General features: G+C 36.0%; 1 protein-coding gene and 1 pseudogene across 4 annotated transcripts in view; one reads left to right on the plus strand and one right to left on the minus strand.

Moving 5' to 3' along the window:
- MACROD2 (mono-ADP ribosylhydrolase 2) overlaps window positions 1-23,301 on the plus strand; it is a 2,106,080-nt gene that overhangs the window by 898,822 nt on the left and 1,183,957 nt on the right. The window lies entirely within an intron of this gene.
- Window positions 17,175-18,461, minus strand: LOC109458413 (large ribosomal subunit protein uL4; annotated as a pseudogene).

Genomic DNA, 23,301 nt, shown 5'->3' on the forward strand with positions numbered 1-23,301 from the left:
CTTGTGAATCACCATTTGACTAGTCTCATGAAGTCACAAAATATTCAAACTGGAAAAAACAAAACGGAAAAAAATCCTGTAGTTAGCTCTTTAGTTTAAGATGTAAAGAAAATGAGGCCCAAACAGACTGAAGTCTACTCAAAAAAAAATCACATATAAGAAGAACAAAGAGGAAAACCAGGCATCTGAGCCTCAGACTAGTCAAATGGCTACGTTTTGTTGCCCAAATCAAAAAGAGAATGACAATCTTCTTCACAGGAGTACCTTGCGGATAGTTAGCGGACGGTCTCTGTACCCACAAGCCCCTGCCTTTATTTGTTGGTTTCTTCTCATTTACTCAGTCCAGACATGCTGTTGTCAGACTTGGAACCTGAGTGCACCATAATGGCTTCCTGTTGTCAGCTGCACTTCCTCATTCAGTGCACTGAGACTGATAAAGGAGGCTGCAGAGTCAGCCTTACCACATGAGCTGAGTCTGCCATGGTTTCCTGTCTTCTTTTCTCCTCCTGCTCCAAGCTGCTGAGGGACAGGAAATGGAGGTGCTGAATGTCTGGGCTTACTGGGCTTATCGGCACTCCATCCAGCTTGCCAGACCATGTGGAGACCTGGCATGCCACTTCAGGTCCAGAAAGGAAAAGAGAGCTCCAGTCAGATGCATATGCCTCTCTAAATCTCTGTTTAGTTCCAGAACTGTCATTTACTTATTGAAATTTTACCATCTTTCCATATGGATTGATCCAGAAAGCAAGAGCCAATGATGTCCCTCTGCTTTAACTGTATGGCAAGAGGGACATGCAACCAAATTAGATAAAATTAATTTCAGGCACACATCCTGATTCGGAAAAGCATTTGCACAATTGTACCGTGTCAGCACGAGTCACTTATCCTGAACGGTTTTATTGTTGTGACTCTGATTTGAAGTCTCCACGCTTGCTGTGCATGATAAAGCTTGCACCATGTTTTACCCTGAAGTTTTAAAGAATGGTAATTTAAAACATCTATAACAAAACAATCTATGAGTAAATGAAATCTTCCTAAATTAGATGCCCCTTCCAGCAGCACAATGAGTAATTCTTTCCACTATGATAATATTGAAGGGCTCAGGGAGTCTCTTTATTAAATAATAATCCTCTTTCATATAGGATTTTGCATGACTCTTGGGGGGAAAAAGCTATTTACCTACTTAATTTTGAACAAAAAGCACTACTTCTCTGCTTTGATATTATTATTCCTGTATGAGTGCCTGTGTAAACTGTGATGGCTTTAAATCATTTTGTATGCTGGATATTTTTTCCACATACAGCAATATGAATAAAAACAAGTTCTGTGGAACTTTGTGAATTATAACTAAGACTAAATGCACAGACCACCCTCTTCCATGTCCCTTTCCTCATAATATTTTATTTATTTGTGTGATAAATGTTTATCCAGTGTCTCTTGTAGGCACTGTGGATGATAAATGAGTGGAAAAACGCAGAAAAAGATCCTTGCCCTCATAAAGCTTATATTTTAGCAGATTAGGGATATACAATTAGAAATTACTATAAATATTTGCATAATGTAGATTATATAGCATGCTTGAAACTAATTAAAGTTTTGAATAGAGTAAACAGTAGAGCAGATTAAGAAGGAAGTAAGTGAACTGCAGTATTAAATAGAAAATAGAGGCTCAGAAGAGTTCTTATTGAGGAAGAGAGATTTCAGCCAAGACTGGAAGGAGGTCAAGTTGTGAACCAAGCAGATAATCTGGGGAAAGATCATTCTGGGCATAGGGATCAGCTAACCCAGGACCTTAAGGAGGTAACTACGTAGGAGTCGCTTGTGAAATCCCTGGAGATCTTGTGGATAAAGTCAAGGGAGCAAAACTAAGATGAGTTTAATGAAACAAGGTGTCTATTTAAGGTCTGAGTAGGCGGCATGAGCAGATTATATAGGGCTTTGTAGACTATTGTAAAAGATCTGGGTTTAATTACAAATGAATTGGGAAGCCATTGCAATTGTTTGAACAAAAAAGTTGCATGATTCAATTTAAGTTTCTGAACTATTGTCTGACTAATCCTTTCGCTGTTTGGGGAGGATGGCATGGCAAGGATAGAAGCAGGAAGTTATTGCAGTAATCCAGAATAAATAGTGGTTGGCTCAATCAAGATGGCAGGTAGCAGTGAAAGGTTTTGTACATATTTTGAAGACAGAGCCAGCAGAGAGAAGTTGACAATGACTTCAAGTGTTTTAATCTGAGCATCTAAAAGGATACGCTCATATGGAAATGGCCATAAGAAGAACAGATTTTGAAATTTGGATCAGGAATTCAAGTATGGGTATGCCAAGTTTAAGAAGACTATTAAACATCCAACTGTAGGATGTACAGGCAGGCTGTATGAGTCAGGAGATAGGTCTGGGCAGGAGGTGGAATTTGAGAGTTGTTGGCCAGTAGGTGCTATTTAAAGTCTTGAGGATAGATAACACCAAGGGAGCCAAGGGAGTGAGTATAGACAGAAAAGACGATGGAGGCTTGAGCCCTGGGGCATCCCACCATTATGAGGTCAGGGAGAAGTGCAGGAACTAGATAAAGAGGTTAAGAAGAAATGACCAGTGATACAGAAGGAAAACCAAGAGTGCGTGGTGTCCTGGCTGAAGACAGTATTTTGAGGAGAGAGTCCTCAAAAAGTATTTTGATAATGGTGTCAAATTTTGTTGAAAGTTAAAGTAAGCTGAGGACTGAGAATGACCACTGGATTTGGCAACATAGAGTCCATGGGTGGATTGCTGTCAGCAATTTGAGTGATCTGATGGAGATACAATCCTGATTGAACAGAGAAGGATTTTCTCCCTCCCTCCCTCCCTCTCCTTCCTTTCTTCATTCTTTTCATTTTCTCTTTTAAAACAAATTTTCTTCCATAAGCTAGGCTAAAAATTCAAATTCATATATTTGTTGTCAGTACAATTTTAACGAATCCCTTTGGGAATTTTGTTTATAAACTCTTGGAAGATTTTCACTAATTTGATCTGTCCCTAACATTTTAAAACTGGAATGGATTTTAATTGTCCTCAGAGCTCTTTTGTAAACAAAACAGCCAGGGCTACAGATAAGCTTTTTAGAAAATCATTTTATTTTAGGCCATTATGTTATACTTTCATACACTAAGTATGGGGAGGAAGTATTAGTAAGTTGTTTTATTACATCTTGGCAATTTAATACATATCACAATTTCTTCTTAAAGTATACCCAGGGTTTAACTTGTCTGTTGTGTAGTCATAGTTTCCCTAATAAGATAGTGAAGTTTTTAAAGACAACAACCAGACCTACATCTTTATATCTATAGTACCAGCCATGTCCTGCACATAGTAAGTATGCAATAAATATTTGTTGGTTTAATTTTCTGTGTTCACTTTGCCTGACCCTCCTCTCTTATACACAAGCCTCACTTCGTTATGGAAGAATAGTGATACAAAACCATCAGAAAGCAGTACTTTTACTGCTACGTAGAAGTTCTAGCCTTCAAAGACTTTACAGTCTTGTTAGAGAGAGAATACAGATGTATGTGACAAGTTCAATAATAAGGGAAGAACAGTATAAGGCAAAAATAAAGATTTGCTTGTAATCAAATGAAATCTGTAGATAATACATTTTTAAAAGGTTGAAACTCAAAAGAGTTCTGGGATAGTAAGGGAAACATACTCAGGAAGTTATTCTTAAAATAGTCTCCTTTCCTTGCACCTCCCCCAATCAATAATACAACAAATTCATGTTTATATAGCGATCAGTTAATATATCATGGACATTTTTCTTTACCTTTACAATTATGTTAAACATCATATCCAATAGATGCAGAGTATTCTATTGTATGAATGCACTATAATCTATTCAACTATATCTGTGGATTGAATGTTTAGATTGTTGTTTTCTCTTTGATATTATACACCAAAATAAGATGAAGAGCCTTGTAGCCATGCTTTTGTGTATATTTGATAATTCTTTCTTTTATTTTTTGACCACCTTCACCCATTTATAGTTATTTTTATATTACATTTCTTGATGTGGTATTGTAATATCAAAGACAGATATACATAGAGCTTTTTAAAAAATTGTGGTAAAACACACATCATAAAATTTACCATCTTAACCATTTTTATGTGTACATTTCAGTAGTGTTAAGTATATTCACATTGTGCAACAGATCTCTAGAACTTTCTCATCTTGCAAAACTGAAACTCTATACCCATTAATCAACTCCCAATTTCTTCCTTCCCTCATCCTCTGGCAACCACAATTCTACTTTCTGTTTCTTTGAGTTGACTGCTTTAGAGACCTCATATGAGTAGAATCATACATTATCTGTCTTTTTGTGACTGGCTTATTTCACTTAGTGTCTTCAAGTTTCATCCATGTTGTAATATGTGACTAGATTTCCTTATTTTTAGGCTTAATGATATTCCATTGTGTGTATAGACCATCTTTTCTTTACCCATTCATCCATCTATGAACACTTGGGTTGCTTCCACCTCTTGGCTATTGTGATTGATGCAGCCATGAACATGGCTGTGGAATACCTCTTCAAGCTCATGCTTTATGTTCTTTTGGGTACAAACCCAGGAGTAGTGAGATTTCTGAATCATATAGTAATTCTATTTTTAATTTTCTGAGGAATTTCCATACTGTTTTACATAGTGATTATACCTTTTTACATTCCTACTTACAATGCACAAAGGTTCCATTTTCTCCACATCATTGCCAATACATTATTTTCAGTTTATATACATATATATGTATACATATCAAACGTATATATGTATACATATACATATATCTGTACATCTATCTATCTATCTATCATCTATCTATCTATCTATCTATCTATCTATCTATCTATCTAGATAGATAGATAGATAGATAGATAGATAGATGTATATAGTGGCCATTCTAATGGATATGACTTTCTTAGAGATTTTTAAAGCTCTCGTTTTTTTTCAGAATATTTGCGTATGAAATTAACACATCTTACAGACCTTTAATACTATATATTTTGTTTTGTCTTTGCTTATTTCACAAAGATAAGTTATGGTTATAAATTATAGGTGAAAGTAACTTTAAATTATATTTATTTTATTTTTAATAAGATTTAATTGAATATCGGCCAGTTATATTTTTTCTGTTATGAATTATAAGTTTATAAGCTATCAACATTTTTCTATTGGGTTTCCTATGCCCTATGTATAAGATTTATAAGAGTGATTAATGTATACATTATATGACACTTTTATCTCATTGTCTTAGTCATCTCTGGCTGCTGTAACAAAATACCTTAGACTGAGTGGCTTAAACACCAGGCATTTATTTCTTACAATTCTGGAAGCTGGGAATCGCGAGATCAAGATGTTGACAGGTTTGGTTTCTCATAAGGCCCCTTTTCCTGGGTTGAAGACAGTACCTTCTTGCTGCGTCCTTACATGGCAGATGGAAGGAAAAGAGACCTCTGGTCTCTTACTCTTCTTATGAGGACACTAATCCAATCAAGAGGACCAGACCTTCTCATCTAAACCTAATTACCTCCCAAAGGATCCACCTTCAAATACTATCACTTTGGGGGTCAGAGCTTCAACATATGGGAAGGCACAAACATAGCACTCCTATTTCTTACAAATATTCTCAGATTATCCTTTGCATTTTAATTTTGCTTATTGTGATTTTTGCTTCTATACTACTGATAGAGTCAAATCTAAGATTATTTTCGTTCATGTTTACATCTCCTTTTATCTGAAGAAACTCTATTGTCATGTAATAGTTAAGTACTCATTTTTTTTTCTCTGAGTGCTAATTTTTTTCTGTTAGTTTCAGGTATAGTGTTAATATTTTTATCAATCTAGTGCATCTAGGATTTATTAGTGATATTGGATTTAATAATATTTTCCCAGGTAGATTTTTTTATTTAAAAATATGATAATATAGCAAATAGCAAATATTATAGAAAAAAGATGAACTCCTTAACAAGGTTTAATCCTATTAACATTTTGCCATATTAATTTCAGATCTCGTGTGTATGTAATATTACTGATTTAAGTTTGTATCTTTGCACCCATCCAGAAACCTATTCCCCTTCTTCCACATAGGGGCCTGAAATAAAAAATTGGCATGTAATCTCTTATCTGTATTTTTATGTTTTTATTACATATAACGAGGTCCGACAAACGAGTTCATGAACTCATCCTAGAAAAAGTGCTAAATACCTCCTTGTTGAATATCACTAGGGTCATCTTTGAAGCACTCCCCTTGGGAAGCTCTGCACCAATACCAGCACCTAGTCCACCCTTCAAAGCATTTTTGGAACTCTTTTTCTGGAATGGCCATCTGAGCTGTCATCATATTACCCTTGATATCCTGAACGTCATCATAATGTCTTCCTTTCAATATTTCCTTTATTTTAAGGTAAAGAAAGAGGTCATTGGGGGCCAGATCAGGTGAGTAGGGAGGGTGTTCCAATGCAGTTATTTGTTTACTGGCTAAAACCTCCCCCACAGACAGTGCTGTGAATTGTTGGCAAAAAGTTCATCGTCTAACTTTTTCGCACAGCCTTTTCAGCACTTCCAAGTAGTAAACTTGGTGAACTATTCATCCAGTTGGTACAAATTCATAATGAATAATCCCTCTGATATCAAGAAAGGTTAGCATCATCGTTGCAACAAGTTCACAAACTTAATTATCGGACCTCATGTGTTGTACTAGATAATATCATATTTTTGGAATGTTTAAGTTCACATAAAGAGTATTCTGTTATATCTCTCTGTAACCTGTTTATCCCCCACAATTTTTTTATTTGGGGGGATAATGTATTCATGCTGACATGTATAAATCTGCATTGTGCTTTTTAATTGCTAAATAGTCTTATAATGTATGAATATATAGTAATATGCTTATCCATTCTCTGATTGCTTGTCATTGTAAGTTGTTCCAAGTTTTTTCTTTCAATTGCAAAGAATTGTGTTATGAACAACCTCATACATGTCTACTTGTGCACATGTGTGAGAGTTTCTCTAGACTTTCACACCTAAATGTAGAATTCCTGAATTGTATACACTGCACATTTTCATTTTACCTTGAAACTCTCAAATGGCTTTCCAAACTAGCTTTAAGAAAATTAACTGGTATCTCTAGGCCTCAGGAACTTCATCTAGGTAATATGGGAAACAGTGACTACTTTCCCAGGTTATCATGGGGGTTAAATGTGCCAATATTTGTAGTGTCTATAAAAGTGCGTGGTAAAGAACAAGTACCAAATAAAGGATGGTTGTATTATCTAGGACCTCTTCTGCTATAACATTTGATACTACATAATTGCTTTTGAGCAAGAAACTGATAGTCTCAAAGGGATATTTAAGGATGTAATGGGAATTTATTGTTTTATTAGTGTATGAGCAACATTTAACCTCTTTCCACTTGAGGAGAATTCCCCACAGAATGTAGCTTTGTTGGGACACATATCCTTGTTTAAGCACTATGGATGAGGTGACTCACATGTAAACCAGGGAGATGACAGAGAAAATGCAAGATAATAAATGGATGTAAAACATTTAAAAATATGCTGCTAAGCTACTGGTAACTGATTGATTGCAATCAAATAAGGCAGTCTAGAGGATTGCAAGAGTTTAGATAAAATTAACAAGTTTAAGAAACTTGAAGTATAAAGATTCTATAAATAGAAAATAGGATGGTGGAGTTTCTGAAGGTGGATGCGGAAAAGAGGAGTCAGGTTTTAGATATGGAGATTTGAAAGAATACCCAGCCGCAGCTCAGGAAAATGGGAGTTAAAACTAGATGAGAAAATATTCTGTGTGGGAACAATTTAAAGCTAAAGGCTGAGAAAAGAGGAAAGCCCTAAGTGTTTTGTGTTGGAAAATGCTGATAGTGGGGGGTAGGAGGAAATAGGAAGAAATAACGAGAAAAGGAGTCTATGTGGTTGCTTAGGTTTTTCCTTAATCTACATCCCTACAATTAGGTTTGGCGAGTTATAAGGCATGAATCACGGTTTTGCTGTGTAGTTCTAGACTGGGGGCTAAAGATTCTGGTAGTGTGTGAGCATCTGTGGAAGGGGTGGTCTAGAGTGCAAAATTTCCATGCAAGTGCCATGCAGTAAAAGTAAATATCCATATAGCAATGGTAAAGAAAATGGGAATATAGGGGCAGATTGCTTTTGTGGACTAGGGACAAGGGGAATCATGGAGCTGAACAAAAATATACATCAGCTTTACCAGAATCTTCAATGTTTTATCTTTTTTTTTTTTTTTTTAAAGAGAAACCTGAACAATATAGACAAATGTTGCCATCTGTCAAATATGGCTAGTGATCACCTTATTACTTTGGGTTACATTCCTTTGTTTGAAATACTTTATAATTTTTTTTTTTAAACAAGGTTCAGAAAAATTAGGGTAAAAACCTTAAAAGATAAAAGAAGAGAGTTTTAAAATATTTTGAAATATTAAGTGAATTCCAAATAAATTTAAGCTTGAATATCACTATTTACCTTATATCTGTCTCTTTAGCAAAAGTAATTGAAAATGAGTTAAGTCAAGTAGACCAATAACATTTGGAAAGAAGAGGAATATGTTTGCTACTAATCTTTTAAAAAGGGGCATTTGTTTTGAATTGAGTTAGTCATATCATTACCTTTTTCCTTTCTTCCAAAACTTCTAAATACAATTCTGAAAGGTTAGTAGATTTCTCCCCGTTTATTTGTTTGCCTCAGTTCATGAACTCAGACCTTTTCACTTCAATATTTTGCTTCCAAGCAACTTATTCTGATACTCTTATAGCCTAGGGACCAGACCCTCAGAATGTTTTCCTTATATGCATTCAGCTGATGAGTTTCCACAAAAAAGCGACATTAAACATTGATCCGATTGTGTGAAGTGATTCTACCAGTTATTTAGCATTTGGTGCTTCCTGTAAATTGATGCAAACTTCATTAAAGAAAATGACAGATGGCATATGGCTGCAGGCAAAATGCTAGTCCACGTGATGAATCCTACTGTGTTCTAGTCCAGGATAAAGTTTTTAATCGCCTTGAAAAAAATCTGTCGCATTGAAAAAAACCTGTCACATTGATTTGTTTACAGTTACCAGATAATTATAATTGTGTAGCTAGTTCCTTTTTCGGTAAAAATAAAAATAAATGAATAAATAAATAATAAACTGTGGAAACAGGCATTTGGCTCGAGTTTGTACTGCAAGATGAGTTTTTATGACCCTTGAGCTTTTATGACCCTTCGCTGCAGTGATGAGGTCTCCACCTGCACGAGGTTACAATAGACTGACCACAGAGCCCCGCTTCATGTGTCTTCCTGAGTCGTTTGGTATATTACTTTGAGAATTGGAAGACCTGGGGGTGTGGAAACTGATTATGAGGTTTTTCTTTGCTTGACAAGATGAGCGAGTCTATATGAGGCAGATGCATTTCTATGGACTGACTGCAGACAGGTTTCAATCACAGTCAGATTGTGCTGCATTCCTTTTGAAGGTGGATGTCTAAGAAAATTGAATTTTAAGGGGATAATTACAGTCCTATCAAATTCTGAGGTTCACTTCATTATACATTTTTTTAAGAAGTTAAATCTCCCTTAATTGGTTTTTAAAATAATGTGCTTTTCTGGTCAATTTTACCTGCAGAACATGATCCTCCAAATATTTCTTTTTTTAATGTCCCCAAATGGAGGTTCAGACATATAAGGAGAGTAAAAAAAGATTTTTGCTTACAGAAAGTAAAACTAGATCCTAGTTTCAGCACCTGGAATTTACGTAGTTAATTTTAGTGATTCATATCAGGCTTCTTTCCAAGCAACAGAAATTGCCTCTGGCTGATTAAATGGAAGAATGTGGAAGGCTAATCACTGATTGGGCAAAAATGCAGGAGAACCAAGCCAAAATTTGGGTTCTCTAACAAGGTAGTAAGACCCTTGGAGTACAGCTCCTCACAGTGGTAGTCAGGTTAGGACACTCTGCTGCTGGCTCCACCTCCACTGGACACTTGCTTCTGGCTGTGGGGGACTTTCTGCTCTGCCAAAGATCATTTCTCAACTGTCCTCAACTCTTTCCACCATCCTCCGACACGGCAAAGTTTAAGCAGAAATCGTTGATTGGCTGAGTTGAGGCCACGTGGCAATTCTCTGGTTGCCTGGTCCATTGGCTCTTTCCCACCAGAGCCCACATGGGAGAGGTCACTCCCAGGTAGGCAGGGAGTGCTATTGCTGGACGTCCACAGAACAACAGAGGTGCATGACAAGGAAAATTCTCTGTTAAATCATGACGTTTTTCTAGTTTATTTTTCTCTTTGTTTTGATGATCATAAACACATGAAGTAAATAAGGCTATTATTAATATCCCTAACCTCAACTGGGTGTCGATGTCACCTTTCTCCCAGGATTTTCCTACTATAGCAAAGGCACAATTATTATTGTTCCTGAACTGTCTGCCAGCCTCTTTTTTTGTGTACACACTTCTGATATTTTCAAGTTTAGAAAAAGGCAAACAGTTGCCTTTTTTCTCAACCTGTACTCTACAATCAGTATCATTTCTTTCTGCTTATTTTTCCCGGAGTTTCACAATGAGTAAATATTTACTGAGTATTTCTGTATCAGGTTGCCAGGGCTACCACAACAAAGCACCACGAACTAAGTGGCTGAACAACAAAAAATTGTTTCACACTTCTGAAGGCTAGAAGTCTGATTAAGGTTCCTCCTGAGGACTATGAAGAAGAATCTGTTCCATGCTTCTCTCCTGGCTTCTCGTGGGTGGCTAGCAGTAATGGGCATTCCTTGACTTGTGGAAGCATCATCCCTATCATTGCTGTCATCTTCATGTGGTGTTGTTCTTCCTCTGTGCACATCTGTGTCCAAACCTCTCATTTGTAAGGACACCAATCAGATTGGATTAAAGACCACCCTAATGACTTCTTTTAACTTGATTACCTCTGCAAAGATTATATCTCAAATTGGGTTACATTCTGAAGTACTGGGGATTAGGATTCTAACATTTTTTGAAGGGAGACATAATTCAACCTATAATAACTTCTTAAATAGCTACCCCTGCATATGAGTTACTTGAAATATCGAGTCCTTTCCTGAGTTAAAGAATCATTAAAACCAAGGAATATATAACTGTGCAGACTTGGTTGGCCATTGACGATTATACATGCATCTAAATTTCAGGGCTAAAACTGACAAAATGCTTTTGGAATCTAACTGTTTCTTGAGGAAACTCAAGGAATTACTGGATGCCCTTTATCAGGTGGAAGAAATTCCTTTCTATTCCTAGCTCATTGTATTTTTATCATGAAAGTGTGCTGGACTTTGTCAAATAGTTTTGCTGCATCTATTGAGATGATCGTGTGGTTTTTGTCTTGTATTACTCCAGTATATTACATTGATTGATTTTCATATGTTAAGCCAACCTTGAATTCCTGGGATAAATCTCACTTGGTCACGATTATAACTCTTATTATAAGCTGCTGGATTTCATTTGCTAGTAAATTGCTGAGAATTTTTGTATCTATATTCATATGGGGTATTGGTCTGTAGTTTTCTTTTTTGTGTGTGATATTTTTATCTACTTTTGCTCTCAGGATAATACTTTATAGACTGAGCTGGGAAGTGTTTCCTCTTTTGTATTTTGAAGAGTTGGTGGTAATTCTTCTTCAAATGTGTAGTAGAATTCACCAGTGAAGCTACCTAGGCCTGGGTTTTTATTTGTGGGGAGTGTTTTGAATACTAATTCTATCGTTTTACTTGTTGCAGGTCTATTCGGATTTTCAGTTTCTTCTGGAGTCAACTCAGTAGTGTGTAGTTCTCTAAGATTTTCCTTCTTCTTTTGTAATTTCATCTAGGTTATCTAATTTGTTGGTGTACTATTGCTCATAGTATTCCCCTAAAATCCCTTTTATTTCTGCAAAGTCAGTAGGAATGACCCCTTTTTAATTCCTAATTTTAGTAATTTGACTCCTTTTTTTCTTTATCAGTTTAGTAAATGTTTATCAATTTTTTTCAACCTTTTCAGATAACATACTTTTGGATTTATTGATTTTTCCCCTTTTTAAATTCATTTCCTGCTTCATTTCATTCTGCTTCAATCATTATTATTTATTTTGCTTTGCTTTGGGTTTAATTTGCCCTTCTTTTCCCAGTTTATTTCAGAGCTTCTTTATGGATGTGCTCTAAAGTACTAGAAAATTTAGGCAAATTCTGATATCTTTCAGTATTGCATTAATTATCAGTGAAATACTATCATAGTAACACTCAGACAGATTTAACGGAGGCTTTTTATTTAAATAAGTAATTTAGATCTCGTACAAGAAAACATTTTACTACATATATGGATGTAGCCAAAATGATGTCTTTAAAAACAGGAGCAGTTTAATTCCAAATGCATTTATTATATTCTCTCAAATTTCCTTCCAAGGGCTCTGATGGAAGATAGTATTATTTGATATAAAAATGTTTTAATTTTTGTTTATATTAGATATATACAATGCTACTATACTTTTAAAAAGTACTAAAGATGCTATTCAGCATTAAATAAAGTTTTTGAGCTCTTTTTAAAAGAAATAGTTCCAAATTGAAAGTTGTAAATGGAGTTCCTGCAATCCTTTAATGCAAAGCAGTTGTTTTCATTTTCCAAAAAAACTGGAATATTCATAACATTCTTGGTCTTTCCCTTAAATATTATAATGCTTTTCAAATAAACATAGAATTAAAAACAAATGTACCAAATACTCTTTTAAAAGCAGACAGTATTCTAAGTAATTGAAGTTAATACAACAACAGCAAACATTTATTTTGAAACCCTTGACAAGCCTTAGCATATATTCTTTTAGGTTATGAGCTATTATTTGTAATTTCATGAAAATTTCTCTTTCAAATACTTTATAGTTCAAGTATTGGAAATTATCTAAATGCATGACTTTGTTTCACAAGAACATATACATTACAATGTGCGGTATATTTAAAACAGTCTTTGTATTTTTAAAACAATTATTAAAACCACTCAAAGAAAATAAATATTGTTATTTTAGAAGACAAAATAAATACATCAAAACCAAAACCAGGATGTACATCTAATGGCCTGGGACAGTTTCTCTTGCCTCACTTGCCTTGAAACATGGGAATAGATATCTTGAAAGCTTAAGGTTCTTTTGGATTATAGGGTTGTATATCAGTTTGGTTGCCTTTTGCTTCATTTAACTATTGCAGAAGGTCCTTTCAGAAACATAGCAGAAAATTGGAAATGCAATTTTTAAGTATATGTCAAAACAATTACACAAAGTCGGTGCAAAAAATATGCACACTGAAACTCATTCTAAACAACCAATAGTAGATATGTTCATGAAAAGATGATCTGAAGACCAACTGCAATAAGTAGAACAACTAACATTTTACATGTGTTAAGAGCTTCTAATTTAATGGAAATATTGAGGGGCCTTTTGTAAAGAGAATTATGCTTCTTTATTGTAGAACATTAACCTTTAATTTAATCATTTTAGGAATATTTTTTAAATCAAATTTTCATAAAGCAGCCATGACTGTACTTATTTGTTTGTTTTATGTTTTGGAATTTGTGACTAGTAGTTAAGTTTTTTTAAGTAGAGAGAAGCCCCATTTTACCCTTCATTTTCTAAGTAATGTCTGTCAGCCAAACTTGACATGTGGGCAGCAGATCATAGGTGAGTCACTTTGTTCCTTGCCTTGCTGGTGCAAAAGTGAAAATAGTTCATACTGAAGCAAGAGTTGGCATCAGAGAAACTATGTTCTATGCTCTTTTTAAATGGTCTTCCTATGACATTCCTTTAGAAAAACAAACATTTTCCCTCCCCATCCCACAAGGGCGAAAAAATGACCTTTTCCTGAGAGCTCAAAGACAAATTAGTTCTGTAAGTCAATGTGAGTGGGAATGAGAGTAAGTTTGTGGTCAGGGTGGCCAAAGACCCACTGTCTGCAAAGAAAGGCAGGGTGGCTAGAACATGCTGAGAAAGATTGAAAAACTATAGGCTTTGTAGCTATGGATCCCCAGTAGTGACTTTAAGGGAAGTACATGCTCTAAAACCTATCTAAAAACAAAGTTGAACCTTGAGAGCAAAAGCTGGGAGGGACTCAAAGAATTCCATGATCTCAACCTGAGGAATACAGAACACAGTACATAAATGGAAGTTCAAAGTCTGAAGAGGAAGAAAACAAAAAACAAACAAACAAACAAAAAAACATGAAAGGTAAATTCAGAGGGTGCCATGTAGAAAAATAACAGATGCAATAAAACAAGGAAAGGTCAGAGTCACTTTTTTTGCTCTTTTGTCAGCAAAACCCATACAGTACAAGAAGTGAACTGTAAGTAATGGAGGGGATATCTGAAGGTTTCCTACTAGATTTATTTGAAGAACACGGAAGCTGAGGACAGATGAACATGATCAAAAACTAGGAACAAGGCTGACATGATGTAATTAACCCTGTTGGATCACAGAATTCTTATCAACTCCTAGTAAAGATAGACTGGCAATAACATTTATGCTTGAAATTAATTTAAATGTACAATTGAATATGTTTATATTTAATCAGTAGTGTACTTTGGTTATTGTTTTTAAAATTCCATCATTAAAACCTTATTCAGAAAAATTAGAAGTAAAAATTGTTGAATCTGGGGGCACTCCATCTGTTAAGAGGTTGCTGTATGTATTAGGATAATGTTAGATGCAGTAACAAATAACCCCAAATTTCAGAAGCTTAATACAACAGAGGTTTATAAGGTGCTCATATCACAGTCCAATGTGGGTTGGTGTTCCTATTTAACAGGAGTTGGGGGGAAGATCTGTTACACATAATTATTTAGGAACCAAGGTTGATGGAAGCTTTCCTACTACCAGTGCGTGGCTTCCATGCTTTCTCTGGATATTTATGTTTATCTGGCTGAAGGGTTGAAAGCATGAAGGAACAAACAGGAAAGCTTTATGATTTTCTCTCATATTTTCTTGGCCAGAATATACCATTAAACACTTGGCCACAGGGCTACCCTAAACTGCAAGGGAAACTGGGAAGTGTCCAGTTCAGTACCCAGAAAGAAGGGAGATAGAGATTTTGATAAATAACAAGAAGTTTCTGCCTGGTACAGGCAGTCACTGGACTCATGTGAGAGGCTGTGATTCCATGTCTACCTCTACCAAAGACCCTTGAAATATTAGGTTTGGAGTAGGCTCCTAAATAGGTTACAAAGTTGGCTCTTGAATGAATCAGTGTGCATTTTGTAGACCTGGCAATAATTGAATGTTGTTGGATAGGATCAAATCTCGCTAAAGCATAGATTGATTTTTTTCCTACAATTTACTTGTGGTCTAGTAGCTGTGATTTATGTGACTCATTCATATAAAAATAGGAGACATCTGTGTATTTGATCATATAATTGGTATTATTCACTGATTTTATTCTTATAAAATAATTTTTATGAGAGAACTAAAAATGAGACATCCGTTTGATAAATGACTGTGCCTAATTAAAACATTATATCTAGAATATAATTAGAATATATATGTGTATGTATATGTATACATAAATATACATATAGATGTATATACACACACACTTACACATGTGCATAAATATGTGTATGTGTCTGTTTGCCAGTGTATATAACTAAAGAAAGTTCTGTGGAGTTGCAATTTACAACAGTAGAGCTAAACTTATAATTTGTTTGCTGTGTCATGGACTTTGAAATCATCTGGTTTCAAATTTTAGTAATGCCATTTAATATCTAAATGACCCTTAAGCAAATTATTCAACCTCTTCAAGCCTCAGTTACTTTGTACGTACAGTAGGAGTAATATTAGCTATTAATCAAACTGGATGATTGTAAATAATAAAATGAGATTATACTCGTATATGATCTGGCATGTAGTCAGCGTTTAATGGTATACTTGTGTTTAATGGTGTACAGTGTTTAATGGTGTGTATATATATATATATACACACCATTAAACACTGTATATATATATAAAACATATGTATTACTATATGTTATATAATAATATATATAATCTATAAATACAAAATATATAAAAATATATAACATGTATAATATATGTAATAAATATATATATATAATATATACATATGTAGTATCTATGACATATATATGTAATTGATATTATATATACATATGTAATATATATAAAATATATATGTATAATAATATATATGCATATATATAAAGAAGCTTGATGTACTCTTGAGAGCTCCTATTACACAGAAAAAAAAATAAATACAGATAACTAAAAGATAGATAGGAAATGTGCCAGCTGCTGAGATTTAATAGTTTCATATATTTATTCATTCCTTGAGTAAACACTGTTAGACTTTCAGTATGTACAAGATCTGAGCTATGGTGGACACAAAATATTAAGACAGCTTGATCTTTGTTAAAGTGTTTACTACCTGATTATGGGAACTAAGAGTCATAATACAAGGTGATATGTACATACGAGAAATACCACAAAATGATATATGGTTTTAAAATAAGGAAAATTATTTCTTGGAAGGGAGGAAATTCAAGAAAATGTTTTGGACATTTAAAACTCCCTGGCTCTTAAATTGCTTTTAAAATTAGAATTTCAAGAAGTGGATAGAAGGAAGAGGCATTCCATTCAGAAAGAAGAACTAACATTCCATTCAGAAAGAAGAGGAGAGGCAGGAAAAAGCACAGGATATGTCCTGGCAAAATTAAGGAATAAATGATGATGAGTACCGTGAGATAAAATTGAAAAGTGAAAAAATTGAAGCCATTCTAGCATTGGATTTTATTCTGTTAAGGAAAGAGTGATACGATTAAGATGAGAAAGGACAAGAATTCCAAGAAGCAGAATGACATCTATGACCTTGAATATTTTACTTGACCTTTCCATCATCCATTTTTTCCCATAGACAGCAAATGAATGGGACCAAGATTTCATCCTGCCCTAACACTCTCAAAGCCTTCTCTGAATATTACATTCTCTAGAGTCACTATTGTTCTACATCTGTTGGAACATCCGTATTTCCTCTCTCTCTCTCTCTCTCTCTCTCTCCTTTGTGTCTCACTGCCTCTTTGATCAGGTTTTTATTCAAAATTAGCTGTCCAAAGTGATTTGACCTATACGGAATCAGCAAATTTAAGTTTATGCCACAAGCTTCTTTTTTTTTCCTGTGGTGGGTTTCTCAGTTGCTGGTTTCTTGGTAGCTGCAGACTTTTTTCCCACCAAAGGCTTCTTCTGCTTTGTAGCACCAACAGCCTTCTTTCCTTTCTTCCCTACCACTGGCTTCTTGCCTGGAACACCTTTCTCATCTGATTCGTTTTCTGGAGCTGCTGCTGCTTTATCCACCCGGAGCTGGAGGTTCTTGGCCTGGTGAAGAATAATGTTCCCAGTGCATAGTCTTTGCATGTGCATTTAGCTTCAGCATGATTCTTAGGTTTTTCAGCGGATTCTTCTTCAGGACTGTGCGATGAATCTTCTTCCGTGGTGCTCAGAGGGCTCTTTGAATCTCAGGGCTTTTCAAGATTCTGCTAAGGTCTGTATTGAGCATCTTGTGAGTGGGAAGGTTGTAGTTACTCTTGAGGGAGGGAGCTTTACACCATGTGCCACACAGATCATCTACCTTGTGGAAAGCACTTTCAGTCCAAATGCAGAAATGGCCCACGTGCCCACTAAGAACAAGTTTCAAAATGTTCTGTTTGTTTACACTAAGCAGAGAATTCCAGAGATGTTCTGAAAGGCTTTGCCATTGTCCTCATTATAGATGATGCAAACTTCCCTGCGCTAGATACAACGAAGGTTTCTCACTTTGCCTTTGCCAGCTCTCACCCACTGAGACGTATCAACATTTTTTATATCATTCCAGGCTTTAAGTTTCTTGAGGAGCAAAACAGCCTCTTTGTTCTTCTTGTATGTAGCCTTCAGCTTTATCTTCAGCCACCAAAGGAGGTTGAGGAACGTCCTCAATATGATGATCTTTAGACATAACCAGCGCTGGTAAGGCCGAGGCGGCCAGGGCAGAGCAGATGGCATGTCACTTCTGTGTTGTGTTCACTCTGAGGTGCCAAGAGCGCCAGGTTTTTGTTGGTGCAAACATGCAGCCCCCACGACACATATTGCCAAAAGCACTCTGGCCAGAATGATGAATCCTACCGCCTGAACTCTGGGAATTCGAGCCATGGCTCTGCCAGGACCCCACAACTCAGCACTGGTTCAATGATCTGCTAATTCACTGATAGCACAGGGCTATCCATTGTTTTTGAGCAACCTGGTGTGAACAAAGTTCACAAAATCTGGTTGAATGGGAGCCTTGAACACAGCAGACAAAGTGACATTTTTGCCAGATGATTCCCCCTTTTCAGAGTACACTGATGTCAGTGGACGAGCACACGCCATGGTGGGGACAGGAGACGGCCACCCTCCTTTCAACCGGGTGGCTCCCATAGGAAAACCCATCCCTATTCCCTTTGTTGGACCCACCCTACTGTTATTTACCTGGGCTCCACCCAATATATTGTCATAGCCTTCAGATTCTGAGTTTTGCTTCTCTGCTGGTCTCCCTTTCATCCCTTGTGATGGGGACATGAGCTATATCTCATTCATTCACAGAGGCATCCTGCCTACCTAGATCCTCAGCTATTGACTCACTCTATCCATAATGCCTTGATTCTTCCTTGAGCCTCTCCTAATCCTCACCTCACTTCCCATTTCTCCTTTGTTGCACTTTCCCCACCCATATTGTTTCTCTTCTAATTTTCTGTTGTGTTTTTCATTTTACCTGGTACTTCCATTTTTCTAAAAGAATGGAAGTGAAAATATCATCCAAGAGAAACAAGTAAGCAAGGATAACTGGTGAAAAGTGATGCCTTTATAAAAATAAAATATTATTTCTCACTGTATACAAACTAAAATTACCGTGTTTCCCCCAAAATAAGACCTAGCAGTACAATCAGCTCTATTGCTTCTTTTGGAGCAAAAATTAATATAAGACCTGGTCTTTTACTATAATATAAGACCGGGTATAATATAATGTAATGTAATGTAATAAAATACAATATAATATAATATGACTGAATCTTATATTAATTTTTGCTCCAAAAGATGCATTAGAACCGATTGTCCAGCTAGGTCTTATTTTTGGGCAAACACGGTAGGAAGGAAATCCCCCTTCTTACTTGTGAGAGTTATAAAGATAGCTATGTCTTCATTTTGTTCCAGTCAGCAATAGCAATGACTGCACTATGATGTAACGTGTGCTAATAGCTTGCTTCTCTTTTGGTGAACAGGGTTTAGCAGAAATATCAGCCAGTCCACTAAGAAAATTAATTTTCTGTTTTGTTGAGAGTAAATAAATATATAATATGCCAATATAGTATTCAATAATGCACTTTCAAAACTAACATGTGGACTTAGATTACTTAAAAGTTATTTTCTATTATTGTCTTCAAGTATATTTCTTATTTCTTTCGTAAGTATTCTCAGGACTTAAAACAAAACTGTTGTTTCAATCCAAGGTATTCTGTAAAGATTTCAGCCCCTCTCTCTAATCACAGACTGCAGTGTTTTAATTCAATGAACATTTTTGGGGGTGTTGTGGAGATGAAATAGATTAAGGTCCAGACTCTGTTATTGAAAAGTCCATGGAAAAGTAGGCTGACACATAAACACATAATTGCATACAATGTGGCAAGTACTAGAATAGAGCACATGGTTTAGGAAGGCGTGATCAGTCTACCTAGTTATTGGGGGGGGGGGCGGGTTTCATTGAGAAGGTGATACACAAACTAGGTCTTGAAAGATATAGTTTGCTGGATCAAAAATGAAGAAAGAATAACCAAGGCACAACGAAAAGAAAATGTAAAGACAAAGAAGGAAAATAGGAGATAGCACATAATTAAGTATGGTTTGAGAATGGGTCTGAGGCGCTGTGTGGTGTGAGAAGAAATAGGAGAGATTGATAGGGACTAGACTATGAAGGACTTTGTATACCCCCAGAAAAGTTTGGAACTTATTTTTTTATTTCCAGTGTGTATTTTTGTTTGTCTGTTTTTGTTTTTTTCATTATTTTGGGATCACTGTCCCATTTAGCAGTCTGCTGAGCGCTCAAGGCCTTCTCACATAGTCACTTTTGCATATAAGCACATCCATGAACTTGGAAGCCAATTTACAAACCACTGCTAAAAGTCAGTAGAAAGCACTGAAAGTTTTTGATCAACATGATCAAAAGTATATTTTTAGAGCGTGAACACTTGTTGGAATATGGAGACTGTATTGGAAGGGATGAGACTTATGTTAAGGAACATAGGGATTTATTACATTATTTCAACCAAGAGATGAGGGTCTACAGTAAGGTGACAGCAAATCTTTGCTTTTAATTTGGCTCCTGCTTTCTATGTGTCAGTCTACCTATCAAGGAGACAACACTACAAGAGTCAATCAAATGGGTGAATGGTACTGATTTCAGATAAAAGGGCAGCTTCATGAGGAAGGATGAGGAATTCAGTGGCCTGATGAATTTGAAGTGCCTATAGGTTATGACACTGCAAATATAAGTCTACAGGTCAAAAGAGAAATCAGAATTGAAGATTTTATTTTTTTTGAATATTCTGGATGATTACATATTGGCGGTAGATTTAATACTGTGAGGGGATGAGACCTCATCAGCTAAAAAGCATAAATTAAGGAGAGCTGGGGGGTGTCAGGCTGGAGGCTTGGTAGCGCTTATTCCCTGTCTCAGTGATTTCAGCCTTAACTTTCTTGTTAACTACTGTTCCCTGTTGGAACCAGGCTGGGGAATGCTCAAGCCACTGGGAGAAGAGGGGTTCTTTCTAACAGTGAGAGCCTGTCCAAGGCTTTTAATCTGGGTAAGTTAAAGGATGGAGAAGATAGTAAATGTTAAGGAACCATTTGACTGATGATGTTAGGTCACAACCTTGATATTCATAAAGCTAATAGGGTTATCTTTTGTTTCAAGCTGCCTGAGGTTGGGTAAGTTATTGCCTGAATTAGAAGTCTGATTCTGATACCAGGTGACACTTGTTACTTACCTTTCTGAGCCTGTTTCTCCATCTGTAAAATGGGAGTAGACACTCCTCTTTAAAAGAGACTAACAAATTTTAAAGAGATAACCTCTATAAAACACTTGCCGTAGTTGCTGTTTATGTTGTTGTGATGTGCCATTGAATTGTCTCTGACACCTGGCGACCCTATGAATGAGTGATGTCCTGTTTATAGGAGCTGTTTTATAAATAGTTTGGCTTGGAAACTCCTTTATCTACCTCTTTCCTTAATTTTTCTAAGAAACCTTCAATGGCTGATTTTCAAATCTGCCATTGCTTTTACTTATCTGAAAAGACAGGAATTTGAAAACATTTGTTTTAGCACTTCTTTTGTGTTTAGATAATTTTTTTTCTTCCTCAATAACTTGTGGCTATGGGATGAAACAAGATTGTATTTTGGCCACTTTAGAAAGTTTGTTCTCTTTGGGAATTGAAAAGTAATTACATTTTCTTAGACTAACTGCCTTTTCCAAGTGTCTAGTGCAGTAACAGATCAAATATAGATTCTTGGACATGTATTATTTTCTTAAGAACCTCTGGAATTCTAGCCAGATTATGCTAATGAGAATCACCTAACCTCAGCAAAGTCCCACTGATCTCTTCTCTGTACCTTCAGATTTTAAATGAAACTCTTTGGAGTATGCTCGAGTTAGAATGAGCGAAGTCGGAGGTCATTAAATCTAACTTCATGTTATGGGCCACAAACTATTCATTTTACTCATAAGTTTGGTGTACTGAAGCACTGATGATCACATTTTCTCCTCTATTCTTATATTATGGTTGAAAGACTCTCAACCATGTACTTCCCACTATATATTAATATAGGGCCCAGATTGTAGGGAGACTTGGAAACTGGAATTGGAAAGGGAGATTGGGGAGCAGAATTACAGTGTGTGATATGGTACTTCAGCTCCTCAAGGGAGCTGTAATTAATGTGTCCAAGGAAAACACTGCAAGGAAACTAATTTAAAGAACATACTGGAACAATTTTCCCTTGGCTTTCCAAAATAAATAAAGAAAAAAAGAAATCACCATCAAGCTTTGAGGAAGCATGAAGAATTACAGCAGAAAGGAACTTTGTTGAGAGACCAAGCAGGGTCCGATAATAATAGCTGGTTAGAATGTAAAGCCTCTTTTAAATGTAGGCTTCCTCTGCTATTTATCAGAGCTCCCTGGACCCTGATCCATTCAGTATGCATTTCACACGCATGTCACTCTAACTATGAATCACAGTTTGGTTACAGCCCACTGACTGCTCTTTCTTTGCATCTTAGTAACTCAGCCCTATACACCAGTTGATATCCCATTAGCCTTTCCATCCTTCCCTCCTGCTTACTCTATTTTAATCTTAAACATGTTAGGTGGCTTCAGAGTGTGGAATGCCTTGTGATTGCATGTCACTTGATGTGAGTGCTGTGAATTCCCTAGAGCAAAGTCTTTCCAACTTTTTGTTTACAAACCATAATAAGAAATGTTTACATCCAACCCAGTACACACAGACATATTTAATTGAAAATTAAAGTTTCATGAAAAAATTGCTATGTGTGATATTCTTTGATAGTGTTGCTTCTCTTCAACTCTGTTTCATTTATTTGGGAAAAACATGCAGGCTGAGATTAATTGAAGATCATTCCTTCCTTCGTTTTCAATCACAGTGAGTGTGCTTCACAAGATGAGGTGTTCAGACTTTTTACAGCAAATCACTGGGGATGTCTGGTCCTGAACTTTACCCCAGACCTACTGAAATCAGAGTCCATACTGGCAGGTACCATGGTTTAATCAATTCCTCAGTATGATTTTAAAATTTAAAAGCCATCTCTAGACCTTGACACTTTAACATTATATACTCACAGGAAGGTATCTCCTCTCCCAGTTGTTTTTGTTTTGCCACTTTTTGGTGTAACTGTCCATAGCAAGGGCTCTGATCTCTGAATTCCCCCTTCGTCTTGCTGAAATAGAATTATAGGCCAGTTCAGAAGGTGGAACTGAACTGAATTATAGGCCAGTTCAGAAGGTAGAACAGAAGGTGGACTGGAACCCTTGAACATCTAGTAATAATAATATGGCAGGTTCTATTCTAAATGTATTATATGCATTAAACCTCACAGACATTTCTTATGTGCTGTATTTGTTGCTGAGATTCTTAGATGTGATACAGGAAGGTACATTAGGGGTAATTTGTTCCCCTCTCTTACTGAGCACCCCAGCCTTGG

This window comes from Rhinolophus sinicus, linkage group LG13 (assembly GCF_036562045.2).
Source record: "Rhinolophus sinicus isolate RSC01 linkage group LG13, ASM3656204v1, whole genome shotgun sequence".
In the NCBI taxonomy this organism is placed as follows: Eukaryota; Metazoa; Chordata; class Mammalia; order Chiroptera; family Rhinolophidae; genus Rhinolophus; species Rhinolophus sinicus.